We start from the raw sequence: 12868 nt of genomic DNA, 5'->3' as shown, positions 1-12868 counted from the left end.
TTAAACATTAGCCCTAGTTTTAAACCCTAATTTGAAACCCTAGCTCTAGTTTTAAACCCTAATATGAAACCCTAGCCCTAGTTTGAAACCCTAGCCCTAGTTTGAAACCCTAGCCCTAGTTTGAAACCCCAATTTGAAACCCTAGCCCTAGTTTTAAACCCTTATTTGAAACCCTAGCCCTAGTTTTAAACCCTAATATGAGACCCTAGCCCTACTTTTAAACCCTAATTTGATACCCTGGCTCTTGTTTAAAACCCTATTTTGGAACCCTAACCCTAGTTTGAAACCCTAATTTGAAACCCTAGCCCTAGTTTTAAACCCTTATTTTAAACCCTAGCCCTAGTTTAAAACCCTAATTTTGAATATTAGCCCTAGTTTTAAACCCTAATTTGAAACCCTAGCCCTAGTTTGAAAACTTAATTTGAAACCCTAGCCCTTGTTTGAAACCCTAATTTGGAACCCTAACCCTAGTTTGAAACCCTAATTTGGAACCCTAACCCTAGTTTGAAACCATAGCCCTAGTTTAAAACCCTTATTTTAAACCCTAGCCCTAGTTTAAAACCCTAATTTTGAACATTAGCCCAAGTTTTAAACCCTAATTTGAAACCCTAGCTCTAGTTTTAAACCCCAATATGAAACCCTAGCCTTAGTTTTAAACCCAAGCCCTAGTTTGAAACCCTAATTTGAAACCCTAGCCCTAGTTTGAAACCATAATTTGAAACCCTAGCACTAGTTTGAAACCCTTATTTGAAACCCTAGCCCTAGTTTTAAACCCTTATTTGAAACCCTAGCCCTAGTTTTAAACCCTTATTTGAGACCCTAGCAATTGTTTGAAACTCTAATTTGGAACCCTAACCCTAGTTTGAAACCCTAGCCCTAGTTTAAACCCCTAATTTGAAACCCTAGCCCTAGTTTAAAACAATAATTTGAAACCCTAGCCCTAGTTTGAAACCGTTATTTGGAACCCTAGCACTAGTTTGAAACCCTAATTTGAAACCCTAGCCCTAGTTTAAAATCATAATGTGGAACCCTAGCCCTATTTTGAAACCTTTATTTTGAAACCCTAGCCCTAGTTTGAAACCCTAGCCTTAGTTTGAAACCCTAATTTGAAACCCTAACCCTAGTTTGAAACCTTAATTTTGAACCCTAGCCCTAGTTTTAAACCCTAATATGAGACCCTAATCCTAGTTTTAAACCCTAATTTGATACCCTGGCTCTTGTTTAAAACCCTAATTTGGAACCCTAATGCCAGTTTGAAACCCTAATTTGAAACACTAGCCCTAGTTTAAAACCCTAATTTGGAACCCTAACCCTAGTTTGAAACCCTAGTTTGAATCCCTAGCCCTAGTTTAAAACTCTTATTTTAAACCCTCGCTCTAGTTTAAAACCCTAATTTTGAACATTAGCCCTAGTTTTAAACCCTAATTTGAAACCCTAGCTCTTGTTTGAAACCCTAATATGAAACCCTAGCCATTGTTTTGAAACCTAACCCTAATTTGAAACCCTAATTTAAAACCCTAGCCCTAGTTTGAAACCCTTATTTGAAACCCTAGCCCTAGTTTAAAACCCTAATGTGGAACCCTAACCCTAATTTGAAACCCTAGCCCTAGTTTGAAACCCTTATTTGAAACCCTAGCCCTAGTTTTAAACCCTAATTTGGAACCCTAGCACTAGTTTTAAACCCTAATTTGAAACCCTAGCCCTAGTTTAAAACCCTAATGTGGAACCCTAGCCCTAGTTTGAAACCCTAATTTGAAACCTTAGCCCTAGTTTGTAACCCTAATATGAAACCCTAGCCCTTGTTTGAAACCCTAATTTGGAACACTAACCCTAGTTTGAAACCTTAGCCCTAGTTTTAAACCTTTATTTGAAACCCTAGCCCTAGTTTGAAACCCTTATTTGAAACCCTAGCCCTAGTTTTAAACCCTTATTTGAAACTCTAGCCCTAGTTTAAAACCCTAATATGGAACCCTAACCCTCGTTTGAAACCCTAATTTGAAACTCTAGCCCTAGTTTGAAACCCTAATTTGAAACCCTAGCTCTAGTTTAAAACCATAATGTGGAACCCTAGCCCTAGTTTGAAACCTTAATTTTGATCCCTAGCCCTAGTTTTAAACCCTAATATGAGACCCTAATCCTAGTTTTAAACCCTAATTTGATACCCTGGCTCTTGTTTAAAACCCTAATTTGGAACCCTAATCCCAGTTTGAAACCCTAATTTGAAACCCTAGCCCTAGTTTGAAACCCTAATTTGAAACCCTAGCTCTTGTTTGAAACCCTAATATGAAACCCTAGCCATTGTTTGAAACCCTAATTTAAAAACCCTAGCCCTAGTTTAAAACCCTAATGTGGAACCCTAACCCTAATTTGAAACCCTAGCCCTAGTTTGAAACCCTTATTTGAAACCCTAACCCTAGTTTGAAACCCTAATTTAAAACCCTAGCCCTAGTTTGAAACCCTAATTTGAAACCCTAGCCCTAGTTTAAAACCCTAGTGTGGAACCCTAACCCTGATTTGAAACCCTTGCCCTAGTTTAAAGCCCTAATTTGGAACCCTAACCCTAGTTTTAAACCCTAATTTGAAACCCTAGCCCTAGTTTAAAACCCTAATTTGGAACCCTAGCCCTAGTTTGAAACCCTAATTTGAAACCCTAGCCCTTGTTTGAAACCCTAATTTGGAACCCTAACCCTAGTTTGAAACCTTAGCCCTAGTTTGAAACACTTATTTGAAACCCTAGCCCTAGTTTGAAACCCTTATTTGAAACCTTAGCCCTAGTTTTAAACCCTAATTTGGAACCCCAGCACTAGTTTGAAACCCAAATTTGAAAACCTTGCCCCAGTTTTAAACCCTTATTTGAAACTCTAGCCCTAGTTTAAAACCCTAATATGGAACCCTATCCCTCGTTTGAAACCCTAATTTGAAACTCTAGCCCTAGTTTGAAACCCTAGCCCTAGTTTGAAACCCTAATTTGTAACCCTAACCCTAGTTCAAAACCCTAATGTGGAACCCTAACCCTAATTTGAAACCCTAGCCCGAGTTTGAAACCCTAGCCCTAGTTTGAAACCCTTATTTGAAATCCTAGGCCTAGTTTTAAACCCTAAATTTGAACCCTAGCACTAGTTTGAAACCCTAATTTGAAACCCTAGCCTTAGTTTTAAACCCTTTTTTGAAACCCTAGCCCTAGATTGAAACCATAAATTGAAACTCTAGCCCTAGTTTGAAACCCTAACCCTAATTTGAAACCCTAATTTAAAACCCTAGCCCTAGTTCAAAATCCCTAATTTGGAACCCTAGCCCTAGTTTGAATCCCTAATTTTGAACAATAGCCCTAGTTTTAAACCCTAATTTGAAACCCTAGCTCTAGTTTTAAACCCTTATATGAAACCCTAGCCCTAGTTTTAAACCCTAGCCCTAGAATGATACCCTAATTTGAAACCCTAGCCCTAGTTTGAAACCCTAATTTGAGACCCTAGCAATTGTTTGAAACTCTAATTTGGAACCCTAACCCTAGTTTGAAACCCTAATTTAAAACCCTAGCCCTAGTTTGAAACCCTAATTTGAAACCCTAGCCCTAGTTTAAAACACTAATGTGGAACCCTAACCCTGATTTGAAACCCTTGCCCTAGTTTGAAACGCTAGCCCTAGTTTAAAACCCTAATTTGGAACCCTAACCCTAGTTTTAAACCCTAATTTGAAACCCTAGCCCTAGTTTAAAACCCTAATTTGGAACCCTAGCCCTAGTTTGAAACCCTAATTTGAAACCCTAGCCCTTGTTTGAAACCCTAATTTGGAACCCTAACCCTAGTTTGAAACCTTAGCCCTAGTTTGAAACACTTATTTGAAACCCTAGCCCTAGTTTGAAACCCTTATTTGAAACCTTAGCCCTAGTTTTAAACCCTAATTTGGAACCCCAGCACTAGTTTGAAACCCAAATTTGAAAACCTTGCCCCAGTTTTAAACCCTTATTTGAAACTCTAGCCCTAGTTTAAAACCCTAATATGGAACCCTATCCCTCGTTTGAAACCCTAATTTGAAACTCTAGCCCTAGTTTGAAACCCTAGCCCTAGTTTGAAACCCTAATTTGTAACCCTAACCCTAGTTCAAAACCCTAATGTGGAACCCTAACCCTAATTTGAAACCCTAGCCCGAGTTTGAAACCCTAGCCCTAGTTTGAAACCCTTATTTGAAATCCTAGGCCTAGTTTTAAACCCTAAATTTGAACCCTAGCACTAGTTTGAAACCCTAATTTGAAACCCTAGCCTTAGTTTTAAACCCTTTTTTGAAACCCTAGCCCTAGATTGAAACCATAAATTGAAACTCTAGCCCTAGTTTGAAACCCTAACCCTAATTTGAAACCCTAATTTAAAACCCTAGCCCTAGTTCAAAATCCCTAATTTGGAACCCTAGCCCTAGTTTGAATCCCTAATTTTGAACAATAGCCCTAGTTTTAAACCCTAATTTGAAACCCTAGCTCTAGTTTTAAACCCTTATATGAAACCCTAGCCCTAGTTTTAAACCCTAGCCCTAGAATGATACCCTAATTTGAAACCCTAGCCCTAGTTTGAAACCCTAATTTGAGACCCTAGCAATTGTTTGAAACTCTAATTTGGAACCCTAACCCTAGTTTAAAACCCTAATTTGAAACCCTTGCCCTAGTTTAAAACCCTTATTTGAAACCCTAGCCTTAGTTTAAAAAACACTAATTTTGAACCCTAGCTCTAGTTTGAAATTCTAATTTGGAACCCTAACCCTAGTTTTAAACCCTAATTTGAGACCCTAGCCCTAGTTTTAAACTCTAATTTGAGACCCTAAATCTTGTTTGAAACACTAATATGAAACCCTAGCCATTGTTTGAAACCCTAATTTGAAACCCTAACCCTAATATTAAACCCTAACCATTGTTTGGAACCCTAACCCTAATTTGAAAACCTAATTTAAAACCCTAGCCCTCGTTTGAAACCCTTATTTGAAACCCTAGCCCTAGTTTTAAACCCTTATTTTGGAACCCTAGCACTAGTTTTAAACCCTTATTTGAAACCCTAGCCCTAGTTTAAAACCCTAATGTGGAACCCTAACCCTTATTTGAAACCCTAGCCCTAGTTTTAAACCCTAATTCGGAACCCTAGCACTAGTTTGAAACCCTAATTTGAATCCCTAGCCCTAGTTTTAAACCCTTATTTGAAACCCTAGCCCTAGTTTGAAACCCTAACCCTAATTTGAAACCCTAATTTAAAACCCTAGCCCTAGTTCAAAATCCCTAATTTGGAACCCTAGCCCTAGTTTGAATCCCTAATTTTGAACAATAGCCCTAGTTTTAAACCCTAATTTGAAACCCTAGCTCTAGTTTTAAACCCTTATATGAAACCCTAGCCCTAGTTTTAAACCCTAGCCCTAGAATGATACCCTAATTTGAAACCCTAGCCCTAGTTTGAAACCCTAATTTGAGACCCTAGCAATTGTTTGAAACTCTAATTTGGAACCCTAACCCTAGTTTAAAACCCTAATTTGAAACCCTTGCCCTAGTTTAAAACCCTTATTTGAAACCCTAGCCTTAGTTTAAAAAACACAAATTTTGAACCCTAGCTCTAGTTTGAAATTCTAATTTGGAACCCTAACCCTAGTTTTAAACCCTAATTTGAGACCCTAGCCCTAGTTTTAAACCCTAATTTGAGACCCTAAATCTTGTTTGAAACACTAATATGAAACCCTAGCCATTGTTTGAAACCCTAATTTGAAACCCTAACCCTAATATTAAACCCTAACCATTGTTTGGAACCCTAACCCTAATTTGAAAACCTAATTTAAAACCCTAGCCCTCGTTTGAAACCCTTATTTGAAACCCTAGCCCTAGTTTTAAACCCTTATTTTGGAACCCTAGCACTAGTTTTAAACCCTTATTTGAAACCCTAGCCCTAGTTTAAAACCCTAATGTGGAACCCTAACCCTTATTTGAAACCCTAGCCCTAGTTTTAAACCCTAATTCGGAACCCTAGCACTAGTTTGAAACCCTAATTTGAATCCCTAGCCCTAGTTTTAAACCCTTATTTGAAACCCTAGCCCTGGTTTGAAACCCTAACCCTAGTTTGAAACCCTAATTTAAAACCCTAGCCCTAGTTTAAAACCCTAATTTGGAACCCTAGCCCTAGTTTGAATCCCTAGCCCTAGTTTTAAACCCTTATTTGAAACCCTAGCACGAGTTTGAAACCCTAATTTGAAACCCTAGCCCTAGTTTGAAACCCTAATTTGAAACCCTAGCCATTGTTTGGAACCCTAACCCTAGTTTAAAACCCTAATTTGAAACCCTAGCCCTAGTTTGAAACCCTAATTTGAAACCCTAGCCCAATTTTGAAACCCTAATTTGAGACCCAAGAAATTGTTTGAAACTCTAGTTTGAAACCCTAGCCCTAGTTTAAAACCCTTATTTGAAACCCTAGCCTTAGTTTGAAACCCTAATTTGAGACCCTACCCCTAGTTTAAAACCCTTATTTGAAACCCTAACCTTGGTTTAAAAAAACATAATTTTGAACCCTAGCTCTAGTTTGAAACCCTAATTTGAGACCCTAGCCCTAGTTTTAAACCCTAATTTGAGACCCTAGCCATTGTTTGAAACCCTAATTTGAAACCCTAACCCTAATATTAAACCCTAACCATTGTTTGGAACCCTAAACCTAATTTGAAAACCTAATTTAAAACCCTAGCCCTAGTTTGAAACCCTTATTTGAAACCCTAGCCCTAGTTTTAAACCCTTATTTTGGAACCCTAGCACTAGTTTTAAACCCTTATTTGAAACCCTAGCCCTAGTTTAAAACCCTAATGTGGAACCCTAACCCTTATTTGAAACCCTAGCCCTAGTTAGAAACCTTTATTTGAAACCTTAGCCCTTGTTTGAAACCCTAATTTGAAACCCTAACCCTAGTTTGAAACACTAATTTGAGACCCTAGCTCTTGTTTGAAACCCTAAATTAGAACCCTAAACCTATTTTAAAACCCTAATATGAAACCCTAACCATTGTTTGTAACCCTAACCCTAATATGAAACCCTAATTTGAAACCCTAGCCCTAGTTTTAAACACTAATTTGGAACCCTAGCCCTAGTTTGAAACCTTTATTTGAAACCCTAGCCCTAGTTTAAGACCCTTATTTGAGACCCTAGCCCGAGTTTTACACCCTACTTTGAGACCCTAGCATTTGTTTGAAACCCTAATTTGGAACCCTAAACCTATTTTAAAACCCTAATATGAAACGCTAACCATTGTTTGTAACCCTAACCATTGTTTGTAACCCTAACCCTAATTTGAAACCCTAGCCCTAGTTTAAAACCCTAATTTGAAACCCTAACCCTAGTTTGAAACCTTAATTTTGAACCCTAGCCCTAGTTTTAAACCCTAATTTGGAACCCTAGACCTAGTTTGAAACCTTAATTTGAAACCCTAGCCCTAGTTTGAAACCCTAATTTGAGACCCTAGCATTTGTTTGAAACCCTCATTTGGAACCCTAACCCTAGTTAAAAATTCTAATTTGAAACGCTAGCCCTAGTTTAAAACCCTAATTTTGAACCCTAGCCCTAGTTTATTACCTTAATATGAAACCCTAGCCCTAGTTTGAAACCCTAATTTGAAACCCAAGCCGTTGTTTGAAATTTAATTTGGATCCCTAACCCTAGTTTGAACCCCTAACCATTGTTTGGAACCCTAACCCTAGTTTGAAACCCTAATTTGAAACCTTAGCCCTAGTTTGAAACCCTAATTTGAAACCCTAGCCCTAATTTGTAACCCTAGCCCTAGTTTGAAACCCTAATTTGAAACCCTAGCCATTGTTTGGAACCCTAACCCTAGTTTGAAACCCTAATTTGAAACCCTAGCCCTAGTTTAAAACCCTAATTTGGAACCCTGGCCCTAGTTTTAAACCCTTATTTGAAACCCTAGCCCTAGTTTAAAACCCTAATGTGGAACCCTAGCCCTAGTTTGAAACCATAGCCCTAGTTTAAGACCCTTATTTGAGACCCTAGCCCTAGTTTAAAACCCTAATGTGGAACCCTAGCCCTAGTTTGAAACCATAGCCCGAGTTTAAGACCTTTATTTGAGACCCTAGTTCTAGTTTTAAACCCTACTTTGAGACCCTAGCATTTTGTTTGAAACCCTAATTTGGAACCCTAACGCTAGTTTAAAACCCTAATATGAAACCCTAACCATTGTTTGTAACCCTAACCATTGTTTGTAACCCTAACCCTAATATGAAACCCTAATTTGAAACCCTAGCCCTAGTTTGAAACCTTAATTTTGAACCCTAGCCCTAGTTTTAAACCCTAATTTGAGACCCTTGCTCTTGTTTGAAACCCTAATTTGGAACCTTAACCCTAATTTGAAACCCTAGCCCTAGTTTAAGACCCTTATTTAAGACCCTAGCCCTAATTTTAAACCATACTTTGACCCTAACCCTAGCATTTGTTGGAAACCCTCATTTGGAACCCTATCCCTAGTTTAAAATTCTAATTTGAAACGCTAGCCCTAGTTTAAAACCCTAATTTTTAACCCTAGCCCTAGTTTATTACCTTAATATGAAACCCTAGCCCTAGTTTGAAACCCTAATTTGAAACCAAAGCCGTTGTTTGAAATTTAATTTGGATCCCTAACCCTAGTTTGAACCCCTAACCATTGTTTGGAACCCTAACCCTAGTTTAAAACCCTAATTTGAAACCTTAGCCCTAGTTTGAAACCGTAATTTGAAACCCTAGCCCTAGTTTGTAACCCTAGCCCTAGTTTGAAACCCTAATTTGAAACCCTAGCCATTGTTTGGAACCTTAACCCTAGTTTGAAACATTAGCCCTAGTTTAAAACCCTAATTTGGAACCCTAGCCCTAGTTTGAATCCCTAGCCCTAGTTTAAACCCTTATTTGAAACCCTAGCCCTCGTTTAAAACCCTAATGTAGAACCCTAGCCCTAGTTTGAAACCCTAATTTGAAACCCTAGCCCTAGTATGAAACCCTAATTTGAAACCCTAACCCTAGTTTGAAACCCTAATTTTGAACCCTAGCCCTAGTTTTAAACCCTAATATGGAAACCTAGCCCTAGTTTGAAACCCTAATTTGAAACCCAAGCCCTAGTTTGAAACCCTAATTTGAAACCCTAGCCATTGTTTGGAACCCTAACCCTATTTTGAAACCTTAATTTGAAACCCTAGCCCTAGTTTGAAACCCTAATTTGAAACCCTAACCCTAATTTAAAACCCTAATTTGAAATTCTAGCCCTAGTTTGAAACCCTTTTTTGAAACCCTAGCCCTAGTTTTAAACCCTTATTTGGAACCCTAGCCATTGTTTGGAACCCTAATCCTAGTTTGAAACCCTAATTTGAAAACCTAGCCCTAGTTTAAAACCCTAATTTGAGACCCTAGCCCTAGTTTTAACCCCTAATTTGATACCCTAGCTATGTTTGAAACCCTAATTTGGAACCATAACCCTAGTTTGAAACCCTAATTTGAGACCCTAGCTCTAGTTTTAAACCCTAATATGAATCCCTAGCCCTTGTTTGAAACCGTAATTTGGAACCCTAACCCTAGTTTGAAACCCTAATTTGAGACCCTAGCTCTTGTTTGAAAACCTAACCCTAATTTTAAACCCAAGCCCTAGTTTAAAACCCTAATTTGGATCCCTAACCCTAATATGAAACCCTAACCATTGTTTGGAACCCTAACCCTAATTTGAAACCCTAGCCCTAGTTTAAAACCCTAATGTGGAACCCTAGCCCTAGTTTGAAACCCTAATTTGAAACCCTAGCCCTTGTTTGAAACCCTAATTTGAAACCCTAGCCCTTGTTTGAAACCCTAATTTGAAACCCTAGCCCTAGTTTGAAACCCTAATTTGAAACCCTAACCATTGTTTGGAACCCTAACCCTAATTTAAAACCCTAATTTGAAACTCTAGCCCTAGTTTGAAACCCTTTTTTTAAACCATAGCCCTAGTTTTAAACCCTTATTTGGAACCCTAGCCATTGTTTGGAACCCTAATCCTAGTTTGAAACCCTAATTTGAAACCCTAGTCCTAGTTTAAAACCCTAATTTGAGACCCTAGCCCTAGTTTTAACCCCTAATTTGATACCCTAGCTCTTGTTTGAAACCCTAATTTGGAACCATAACCCTAGTTTGAAACCCTAATTTGAGACCCTAGCCCTAGTTTTAAACCCTAATATGAATCCCTAGCCCTTGTTTGAAACCCTTATTTGGAACCCTAACCCTAGTTTGAAACCCTAATTTGAGACCCTAGCTCTTGTTTGAAACCCTAACCCTAATTTGAAACCCTAGCCCTAGTTTGAAACACTTATTTGAAACCTTTGCCCTATTTTAAAACCTTTATTTTAAACCCTAACCCTAATTTGAAACCCTAGCCCTAGTTTGAAACCCTAATTTTGAACCTTAGCACTACTTCGACACCCAAATTTTAAACCCTGCTCGTCTGGGTGACATGGCAATTATGCAATGGTCACAATGGAGAGTGACGTTTGGTGTGTGTTCATGCTTGCCAGAGGAGACAAGCTGTTGAATCATGCGGACGCAGTGAAGGCCTTATTGCCCTTGTCCCATTTCTCAACGTTCCCATCTTACATTGATGTGATAAGTACACAAGCAGTACATTTGACTGGACTCGCCTCCTTAGCGCCATCTTTTAAGAACTTCATTAAACACAGATTTCACTCAGGTCTTTGAATTCCCAGTCATGCTATTTTAGCCTAAATTTGTCAGTCCAGTGAATCCTCCATCCATTGACTTAAAAGCAGCTACACACGCTTTGTTTATTTTTAGTTTGTGATATTCAGTTATTCTCAACTAATTATGACAAATATTTTCGTTGCAGACATTTTATTCATCGACCGTTCAGAATTGGCCCAAGCCTTTGAGGAACACATTTGATTGTACAGAATTGTAAACAAAGCAATCGAGGCCAAATCAGTCGGTCTGAAATTGGTTCTATACTAAGTCCGTAGCGGTTTGAATGTGGTGAGAAAGCATTCTGACCTTGAAACAGTTCAGAAAGAAATCTATTACATTCAAATGTTGAAGTTGCTCTCAGGCATGTTTGACATGTGCGCAGGTTGAAGCCCTGTCATGCACTCTTTTTTGTCGGACTTGTCTCTGTCGAGTCTGCTCACACCAACAAAGATGAGACGTTCTCGTCGGATCACAACAGCTGCACTTGGTATGACGTTGTCACCTAATAGCAATGCCACTACTTTTTAATTCTCATCATGCTCACCTCCATCTTAGTTGAGACTATTTCACCATTTAATTGGTGAAAAAATCTTCAGGGTCGCGATAAGATTATTATTATTTTTTATTGTTTTTGCGTCAGTGTTCCCCCTAAATTGTAAAAGTATCAATTTAACTACTGTGTTAAATAGAAATGTAAATTGCTGAACGTGTATTTGTTTAAGTTTAAGTTGACTTCTCGTCAGGGTTCATTCAATGTCTCAACATTTGCTAAACAGTTCATGGTAGGAGTGCTTGGTGTAAAAAAATTTGTATTGTTATTATTAAAAGTGGCTGCACAAAGTTGAAAGAATTTAAATTGTAATTACGTTGTGAAATGTTCTAATTAAACATGAATGATTTTCCCTTGTAAGTGCTGCTTTTTGGTTAGCATGCCTAGTCAAATATGAACGAACATTAGCAAGCCTCTGTGTAGGTATAAGTGGGGGGGAAAGGGAGCGTCAGTGAGAAAAAAAAAGAAGATGTACTTGGATTGGCTACAAGCTCTCTCCCGCCCTCTCCCTCTCTCGCGCTTGCTCTCACTCTCACCTCTCCTCATGTTTGGTCACTTTCCAACCAGCATACACAGCCGCCATTCGAAGAGAGAGCTCAGAGAGATAGAGACATGAAGGAGAGCGAGCCAGAGAGTAGAAATGTGAAATGGGTCACGACATGGCGAAGTGAAAGTTGTCGCATAGCATTTGGTCGCAGTTCTTAAGCTCGGACAGCTTGGGGAGCCTCAGTGAGCCAGGCTGCTATGAAGAGCGGGAATTGCAACAGGAGGACGCAAAGATGGTAATGTGACAATTTCCTTTAGTTGTGAACTACTGAGCCTTGATAGACTTTAGAATGACCTTCAACTTTGAATTTATGAAATTGCATCTGATTCTTCGTTGGGATATATCCTTTACTTTGACTATTGGGAACGTTTGTGTCATGCTGATGCTTTTTTATTCCGATTCAGTGTAATTTTAATAGTCCCACTGTCCCATAAGGGCAATTCAGTTTTATAATTAATAAAAAATTGACAATTTTCTGTAAAAAATTTTTTTTTAAATGGTAGTGCATTTATCCAGTGTAAAATTTATATTTGACATTCACATTTTATTAATAATTTTAATTACAAATGAGTTTGGTTGATGTTGCGTCGCTGATGCATCTCGCTAGTTTCTTCTATTTAACACGGTCACACACAAGTGTAAAAGGAAATCAACCACTAACGAAAGGGAAAATCGTAAAAAACATAATACACACAGAGTACTCTACTTTTTTGCTCACAATTGACAAGCAAATGGCAGCTAGCCAATCAGTGGCGAGGTAGCTAGCACCTGAATAGCTTTCAGCTAGTACAAGAAGCAAACTTAGCAGTTCACATTTATCTTTGGTGCTTCTTTGTCGAACAGCACAAACAGACTCAAATGCACAAAACCAGTCAAGGAAGTCCTTAAAAAATGTTCAGTAATTCCTGCTGCAAGCAAAAACAGGCATTAGAAAACTGCCAATATCAGCAGCAAACATCACAGAACAAAACCAACAATGTTGCTTAGTCATCCATATTGTTAATGGCGATTTTTTTAAAATATTTTAGATTGGCACTAAAACACTGAAGTGTTTCTGCTTCAAATTAAT

At 38.3% G+C, this 12868-nt stretch overlaps 1 protein-coding gene across 3 annotated transcripts in view; it reads left to right on the top strand.

The window, feature by feature from the left end:
* The window catches only part of LOC147179364 (puratrophin-1-like), a 58434-nt gene that overhangs the window by 21510 nt on the left and 24056 nt on the right, over positions 1–12868 (top strand). For 2 of the 3 annotated variants that reach the window (XM_086067896.1, XM_086067899.1), the window contains exon 1: positions 11756–12034. The exons of the other annotated variant lie outside the window; for it this stretch is intronic. The gene's annotated coding sequence lies outside the window, so the exon portion shown is untranslated. Of the gene's footprint in view, positions 1–11755; positions 12035–12868 lie in introns of those variants that run through there. 3 annotated transcript variants of the gene reach the window in all.

This window comes from Leptonotus elevatus, chromosome 2 (assembly GCF_054856555.1).
Source record: "Leptonotus elevatus isolate MCC_2025b chromosome 2, RoL_Lele_1.0, whole genome shotgun sequence".
In the NCBI taxonomy this organism is placed as follows: Eukaryota; Metazoa; Chordata; class Actinopteri; order Syngnathiformes; family Syngnathidae; genus Leptonotus; species Leptonotus elevatus.
The sequence above is the reverse complement of the archived record's forward strand: the minus strand, read 5'-3'. Positions and strand labels throughout refer to the sequence as shown.